Below are 9,181 nucleotides of genomic sequence, written 5' to 3' on the forward strand. Positions count from 1 at the left end.
CAGGCTGCTGTAACAAAATACCAGAGACTGAGTAGCTTGTAAACAACAGAAATTTATTTAACACAGTTCTGGAGCCTGGAAACTGAGATCTGGGGTGCCAGCATGGTCAAGTGAGGGCTCTCTTCCAGGTGAAAGACCTTTTTAAATTGCCTTTTAGAAAGAGAAAGAGAAATGGAGAGAGAGAGAAGAACATCAATTTGTTACTACACTTATTTATGCATTTATTGGTTGCTTCTTGTATGTGACCTGACCAGGGATTGAACCTGTAACCTTGGTATATTAGGATGAAGCTCTAACCAGCTGAGCTACCCAGCTGGGGCCTCAGGTGGCAGACTTCCTGTGTCCTCACATGGCAGAAAGGGTTCAGGAGCTCTGTGGGGTCTCTTTTATAAGGACATCAATCCCATTCAAAAGGGCTCCACCCCTGTGGCCTTAGCACCTTTCAGAGGCCTCACCTCCAGGTACTATCACCTTGGTGTTTAGAATTTCAATATATAAATTGGGAGCAGGGGAGCACACAGACTTTCAACCACAGCATTGTGCAACCCTTGAAAAGAACGAGATAGATCTATGTGGACTGTTGGAGAAAGACACCAAGACACACTGTTAAGTGAAAAAAAAAAAAAAAAAGACAGAAAACTAAGGGACCACTTGCAGGGGGAAAAACATACATCACTCATATGATAAAGTACAGAATTCCTGGTGCATTTTGTTGAAGTATAATCATCTAGTAATATTCTTTTCATATTGTCCCACCTGTAACACATTGTAATGATTAAATTTTAAATCATATATTCCCCACCCCCACCAGTCCAAACCCAAGAAAATAGAGTTCTCATTTATTTAAGTGTAATCATGTAAGAAGAATCTGTGTCGATTTCCAGACATGAGACAATATTTTAAAACTACTTCAGGCGGAATACCTGTCTCATATGGCACTGGTTTGGACCACAATCAGAGTAATGACAATACGTGTACACTCCACAGCCTTTACTTGATACAAACATTATAGAAAGCTAACTACTAAAACATACCAGCCTTCTTGAAATTTTCTGAGAGTGTGAGGTTTCATCTTAACACAGAAATGAACCCTCCCCACTTGAAAGCATTATCGTTTTTCCAAATCATACACACCGACTTAAGCTCACTGGATTACTTCACCAAACGGGTACTTTTACAGTTACGTGTTATAGATTAGCTGTTAATGTACTGCTTTTAATGATGCGTGAAGCATGGAGCTGGGCTCTTTTTCTTTGCTAAATCCATGTTTTCTGAGTATTTCTTCGGAGTGACACTGTGTGGAAGAGAAAGCGGCAGGAGTTTTGGAAAGAAATGGAGCCGGCCTGGGAGCTATCACCTGCTGTGGATCGTGATCAAAGAAGCGTGCTCCTTATGCTTCAGGAGTTCAGAAATATCATCAACTATCAGAACAGGGGTCACACAGCTGTCCTGTTCCACAAAGATGCCGCACCATTCTGCTTGCGTCTTTTTGGCGAATATTTCTGCAAAGAGCATCTTCAGCCTCGGCCAGTCTGGCGAACTCATCTGTTTGGGAAATTTAGAAGGATCAAGACCGAGTCCTTTCAGACACAGCTCATAGATGTGGGCTTCATAAGCCCCATGGCCATGAACTTCCCATCAGATGTGTGGTAGGTTTCATCATGCAGCTTGGCTCCCTTTGCTTGGTTGAACTTTTTCATATTTTGCAGGCACCACAGCACAGAACTGGCATATGCTGTACCTTCTATCATGTGTGCAGCAACTGTTTGTTCTTTCCCAGACTGGGCATGTTTAAAAAGTCATCACAGCTCTGAATGCAGCAAGAAACCCTCCAATGGAGGAAGTGAGGAAATCTGGCAATGCGTACAGATTCTCGTATTCCTGGCCAAATTTTGACAACACACCAGATAAAGCCGAAAAGTTAGTATCATGCCCTTTGTGTTGGGCATACTTACTGCATGACTTTATTCCTGTAGAAGCCTTCACATAGATGAGTCTGGAATTCTTCTGTAGAAGCCTTCACATAGATGAGTCAGGAATTCTTCTGTAGAAGCCTTCACATAGATGAGTCTGGAATTCTTCTATAGTATGTCCTCTGGCAGAAGTTGCCCTTTACCTAGGACTCCTCTGGGATAAGGATCAATCAGCACGTCAGTCCGAAGACAGACTTTCTCAAGAACCACGGCACCTTCTGGAGTTTTCAGACTGAGAGCCAGCAACTGCTTACCTTGATTCACAAACTCAAACATGTCTTTTTGGTCCCAAGCCACACAAATCACCTGGGCTCCAAAGACACACCACAGATGAAGGACAGATAAGCCCTAGCCAGCTCCGGTACCCACACAGTGCTTAAGGCCCTGCTTTATGCACAGAGAGCTGGGACGAGCTAGACTGTGCTCTAAGCTTTATTTTTAAATGCAAGGTCAACACTTTCTGGGGCAGTACTGAAAAAAAAAAAAAGGCTCCACCCATTGAAGTCAATGTGTACCTTTAAGATTTACTTTGCTGGCAATTTTCCACTCTTCAGTGCTTTTATGGCCTGTCTCTTTTAATACGATGATGATTCAAGGTAGGTATTTTCTGCTTAAGATCCTTATTTCAAACTGTTCTACAGGATTAAAATATAGTCACGTAAGTGGCTCTTTTCTGGGGTCATAACAATTCCTTGCTCTTCAAAAGTGCAGAGTAAAGATACATTAAGTGGAAGGGAAGCCGTGCTTTTTTACTGGCTGGGTCCCTCCGCAGTGTGAGTTTCTGGGAGGGAGAGTCGTGTCTTGCAGTGGATATTGCAATATGTGAGCACGTAAAAAAGTGTCTTCCCCTGCCGGGGCCAACAGACTGTGATGGCAAATTTCGCAAATGCTCAAACGTTCTTTAATTTGGAAGAATATGTGAAGAAAATCTTGCTACTGTTGAGATTTGTCAGGTCAATTTAATTTCTGCTGACTGCGACGTTACACTCTATCTGCAGAAAGATGCTGCTCACCGTTTGGTTATCATTATGAATGTTCTAAGCACTAGCAATCTGTGAGACTTCTGAAGTAGCCCCAGAGTGCTGGATTTCAGGTTTGGTGGTGAACTGGAGCAATGAGGGTCTACACTACCAGTCTGAAAGGACACATTGTCAGCAGGGTCCATCGAGGAGACACACTTGGGGCTGCTCATTGAGATGGCTTCTAGGGTCTCCAAGGTCTTTGCAGGATGCATACTTGGGTGGTGGTGGTGACCCCAGGAAGGTCTGGGCCAGACTTGCGAAGAAGGCAGGACACGCGGTGGAGAAGAAGGCTATGGTCTTTGAGTGAGAAGTGACCAGGATGTCAATAGACAGCCATTATGACCCAAGATGTCTGAGCCACCAAGAAGGCAGCCTTAGCCATGGGAAAGGAGAGAGAGTCCAGCAGAAAAGCTTGTGGTTAAGGGCTTAGGGTTTGGAGGTAAACAAATACGGGTTCAAATTCCAATTCTGCCACTTAGAGGTTGTGGGGCTTGAGCCAAGTTACATAGCATTGTCATCATTAGTTTCCTTGTCTGTGACGTAAGGATAACAGCAGCTACTCAGAGAGCTCTTGTGAGGACTGAGACGGTGCACTGTGCGCAGCACAGTCCTGACACATGATAGGAACCCACTGAAAAGCAGCTTCCCTCTGCCTGGGATGCCCTTGCTTCTCACTTACTCGAAGTCCTACTTTTCTATTAGGCTTCAGATCAAAAGTCAGCTCTTGTCCGTAGCGTTTTCTGTATTCCCTGAGCTCGGTGTCCCTGCCCCCACCCCAACCCCCGAGTTCCTTCCCATAGCAGTTTTTCACTTTCTCCTGAAGTTGTAGTTCCTTCTGGACAGGTCTTTCAGTCCTACTAGATTACAAACTTATGGAGAGGAAATAGGAACTCACTTGCCCATATTTCAACCAAATGATCAATAAATGTTCGTTGAATTTTTTCTTCTCAACATTATTCTAAAAATTAAAATTAAGCCTTACAGTGAATCGGAAAAAAACTGAAAACTTTAAAAATTGCTGACAAAACAACTTTGTTGCCAGCTAGTCTAAACACAAAGCCTAGAGACTTTAAGAAAAATGTAATATGACACCCAAATTACAGCATTTGTTAGTTCTGGGATTAAAAGATTTCACATGAAAGAGTCAAGTCATTCATAACCTTAACTGATAGTCAAAATATGATCTAAAGAGAGTGGGTACATTACAGTCCAACACGTCTTATTTTAAGCCAATGCTTTAATTTGCTTTTCATTGTCCCTTAAACCATCTAGAAATCTTTACTTGCTTAAGGTAAAGGAGACGTATAGAATTTTACTCTTTCTTATTAGAATATGTCACAGTGCCCTCGAAGACAAAAATCAGATTTTCATCAAAACCTCCTGAACAGTAAGTGCATGGCTGCTCCAGGAAGCTTCTTTCTCCCTCCACACACATGAAAAGCCACGGAAAGAAAAGGACTTACTGACATACAAAGCATGGATGAATCTCAGAACAGCAAGTTGAACAAAGGGAGACGAACATGAGTAAACACAGGAAGCACTGGCTGTTGGGAGCTGAGCAATGAAAGCAAAGGGGCAAGTGGAACATTTTGGGATCATGGAAGTGACCTGTATCTCAACTGAAGGAGGGGTGACCTGCATATATGCATCTGTTAAAATTCGCAGAGCTGTACATTTAAAATAGATGCATTTTATTATAAATTATACCTTAATAAAGGGGATTGAAAATAAAAATTTAAAAACTCTAACCTAAGTCAGGTTACTCTGACCAGTTCTCTAGGTACCAAGAGAGGCAGCGTTATCAGCAGTGTTTCCAGTGGGTTGATAGGATGGAGGAGGCTTACCCTGAATTAAAAGGTTGTAGATGTTTGTTTTAAGTGGCAATAACAACAGAACAGAAAGTTTTTTCCGAAGTGAGAATTTTCTTTTCTCATCCTGTTAGACCAAAAGAGATAGGGGAGGCACACACCTAAGGTGGAAGAGGGCTTTCCCCTGACAAGGCCACATGTACAGGGACTTCCCGACCCACGGCAAGCACAGGCTGCGTGGAGAGCTTCTGCAGGTGCTCTGGGAACCCAGCTGCATGGAGGACCCACAAATTCAGAAGCTAAGGACTTTCTATAACCCATTAAACACGCTTAAGAGTGGCTATCCTGAGCAGTAATTGGTAACTGCAGAAAATGAGCAAGCTGGTTTATAACTCCTCTTTGATATGTGTTCCTTAAAATTGTCTATATATGATCATTTAGCTAAATATAATCATTTAGAAACTTTATTAAATTATGTACTTAGTTGGTTTAGCAAACTTTGTGGGTTTTCCTTTTTCATTAAAAAAATTATATTTATTGGTGGAAAAATTCTCCAGTCCTGTGTCTGGAAGGGATCCATCTGTCTGGACCAGAGGTTTTGGCCCAGAGACCACCGGAGGTTGCTAACAAATTGGTGCAGACCAGGGTGGATAGGCTTTGGAAGGCTAACCCGGCAAGACAATCAAAACACAGAATCATCAGACACATAATCCCACATTTTATAAACTATTGTTTTCTGTGCTCCTCTGTGGGCCTCATTTATTAGTTTTTGTCTCCCAAACTAAGAAGCAGGGATACTAGTTTGTGTCCCCCAGAAAACTTACCATGCTCGGATTTGCTAAGTGCCTTCTTTTTAATATGTATTCTATTCACCATCTCAACTCATGCCTCCCACCTGAAGCTGGAAGCTTGGAGCTTGTCCCCACTTACCTGGCTCCAATCTTTGTTATCTTGGTTTTTAATCAAGACATTATGTTCCTGAAAACACCCTTGTCCTTGACTAAGTCAAGCCCCAGGACTCCATGTGTCAGTTCCCCAAGAGTCCCTTCTTCCCCAGCTCCAGACAGATGGCCTGAGGCCCAATGTCTTTTCTTTGATGCTATATACCCTCTATAGGTGTCTTCATTCTCCAAAGAGATTTTGCCTTGTTAGATGGAATAAACATCTATGGTGGGGAAGGTGCAATATATGTGGCCCAACGCAAGTATATGCAGCTGCCAACACCAGAAGGGGTCCTGGAACACAAACGTACAGATTCAATAATAATAATAATAATAGCTGAGTATAAGTGTTTGTGACCTCATCTATATCTGGCTGCCACACCCAAGTGGATTTGGTGATTCTTTATATCCCAAGTGTCACCATTGTGAACTTAATTACAACAGGCAGGTACATTTCTCCTCCCCAGAAGTCACAGGAAATTTGGGCTCAGAACACCATTCAAATCCCCACACAAGGCAGAGATGTTCTGCCTGGATTTTTTCCCCCCAAAATTGAACTTTCTCTTTCCTAATGCAATTTATTCAGAAAACTGATTCTGATTCTCATTCTGTACTGGCTGTCCTACATTACAAAGCATATATAGTCATTTTCTGTTCCCCAGATTATCATTTCCACTAATTCTAAAGATCTGACAAGTAAGATACGCATTCTGAGAAAAGCCATCTTCCCTAGTGAGAAAAATATTAAGATGTTTTATTTTCTATAAAAATGTAGAGACAATCAAATATTCTTTCTACTCTATTAAGAATAATACATAAAACATAATTCTGAAACAACTGCTATTCCAGAGCAGAAGAGACAATTTATAATTATCTGACACCCAAATACAGTTGGGAGGCAGGAATAAAATGGGAAAACCTCGAGCACTCTGTGGCATATAAGATAGCAAATTATAATGCTGTACACCTGAGATATATAATGTTATTAACCAATGTTACCTCAATTTTTTTTAAATGGGAAAATCTCAAGAAGAGTAGGACTTTTCCTTATGTTTGATAATGGACAAATGCCTATGAAGAGAAATATGCAGAAGAAATTGATCATCAGGACAGCCTTTTGCCAAATAATTTAAAACCATAACATTTGGAGATTATTTCATAGGATGGAAGATGTCACATAAGTTTATAATTATCTTGATTAGCAGACATAAAATAGCAGTGTCAGGGCGGGGGAGTCCTAAACCAGTCATTGTAATCTAACAGTTCCTCTTGCTGAGAACAGCTAATGGATTTCTTATGGGGGTTTTAGAGGCCAATCTGGCCATTGTCATCAGTTCAATTTATATGCAATTCACCACAAACTGGACAGACAGAGAAGCTGCATGATGCTTAGTAAAAAACAGCCAATTTTTCTCTCTCCATGTGAGAGGTAGCAAAAGCATGTGATCATTCTGAAAAGAAAATGATTTCCAGCTGTTTCTATTATCTCTCCTATGAAGGAAGGGTGAGTATGGGGAATCCAAATAAACACAGAGCCAAGTAACTTACAGTGACCTAAGAGATGTTTGCTGTCCGTATTTGGATAAGAGTGAGCCCTAGGTTCTAGGCGTTCACAGTCCTGGTTATCACAATTCCCTCCTTACATGCACAGCATTTTGTTCCTCCGGCCTGGAACCTGGTGTCTGACAAAGACTAAAAGTCACACCCTGTAGAAAGACACGGTGATCATCTCTCAAAAGTTAGGATAATAAACTAAAAGAACCCATTTTTCTTAATAATCCAACATGGCCCTGACCTTCTCAATACACCTGTCCTTTCAGCTACTCCACATTTGTTTCTTAAAGGACCATTGGAGTCCATGACTATGGTCCTCAGCTCTTCTTGATCAAAACTGTTCCCCTAGCTCTGGTTGAGTTTTCTCACCACTCCCATTCTGGCTTTATCCTTCTTACTTGGCCCTCTGCATGAGTTTCCTTCCCCAAGCCCTGACTCCTTCCAACAGAAATTCTGCTTGTCCATCTTGGCTGCTGTTCTTTGAAGAACACCCTTTCCAAACCATCTCCGCATCAGACCTTCCTGTACCACGTTTATCAATGCCCTGTCTGCAGAAATCTGTCAAAACGAACTGTAAAACTCTATTTATATGCTCATTCTGATCTGTTCTAAAGGTAATGAGCACAATGTAGTTATTGTAGAATTTCAAGCGTGTAGAAAATTATGTAAACTGGAACTACCTTCCTGTTTTCCCACACCCTTCCTAGTAATGTTGCTATTTGGCTGTGTGTGTTTCTTTTTTCTGGTCCCAGTAGATCAATGGGTGGAACATTCTATAAGTGATTCCTAAACCCTTTCCTAGGTTGTGACAATTACTTCAGCGTTTATCACTAATGAGACAGAGTCAGTTCCCCATATGAACTGATGTGCACACACCCACAAGCAAACTCAACACTACTTTTCCGGCCACCCTGCAAGTGTCTGGTGGCCTGGTTCCTTAACGTCAGATCAGCATTTGACTATGTAACCATGATTTGTGCCACCTGCACATTTTAAAAATTCATTGTGCATTTTCTTTTTTATTTCTAATAAATCTATGAAAATTCTTAGGTTGTGTTTCAATTTTTAAAATGTAGCCTGGTGCTTGGGATAGGCTCCTGTCATTTGGTCCACAAGTCAATCAGCTACAGTTTATTGAGAATGAGCATTTATGTCCAGGGGGTCGTGGAGATCAAGACAAGGTTTGTGTCTGAACAGCTTGCCAAGACTAGAAGTTTGAGTCACAGTTTTTGGCTCAAAGGTGTCCCTAAGTGCCTGCCTAGGGCTATAAATAGTATTTACAAGTCAGCAGTTCCCTATGAAGCATGTTCTTATACAATTAAAGTTGCATAATTTGGTGGATGAGTCCACAACTTCCTTCCTCCCCTTCCTAATGGCTTAGTTCACCTCTCCTGTTGATAGGCCTACTATATTCCCTTTATTCACTTTTGCATTTCAAAAGACAGTTTGAGAGTTAGAATCTGCCTCCAACTTTTTCTCCAAAGATAATTCTGGAGAACACATTTTTCCTTTCCTTTAAAAAAAAAACACTCAGAAAGTAAACAATTAGTAACATCAAGTGCCAGCACTGAGCAGCTTCTATTCTTTGGATTCCCATCAAAGGGGCTCGTCCCTCGCTTGGGAAGCCAGTGTAGTTTCTGCTCGCTCCTGACCCTGAACATTTTCAGAAGCTCTTCTTGCTTGGGTTAGCAAAGCGTGGTCTGCAGCCTCCCCAGATCCCCCAACGCCTCCTGGAAAGCCCTGTGCCTTTGTTCAGAAGGCACTCGCATTTGTTCCCCACAAGAGCACTTCCTTTGTGAAGAGTGAAGACAAACTCCAAGGTGAGGTAGTGATTAAGGCTCTGGCTCCAAAACCAGGTTACCTGGTGTGAATCCGGGTTCCGT

At 41.8% G+C, this 9,181-nt stretch overlaps 1 pseudogene; it reads right to left on the reverse strand.

Annotated features, from left to right (window-relative positions):
* Positions 1-708: 708 nt before the first annotated feature.
* Positions 709-3,207, reverse strand: LOC150007952 (alpha-methylacyl-CoA racemase pseudogene; annotated as a pseudogene).
* Positions 3,208-9,181: the final 5,974 nt, after the last annotated feature.

Source organism: Furipterus horrens, unplaced genomic scaffold, assembly GCF_987537825.1.
Source record: "Furipterus horrens unplaced genomic scaffold, mFurHor1.1.pri manual_scaffold_6, whole genome shotgun sequence".
NCBI classification, from domain to species: Eukaryota; Metazoa; Chordata; class Mammalia; order Chiroptera; family Furipteridae; genus Furipterus; species Furipterus horrens.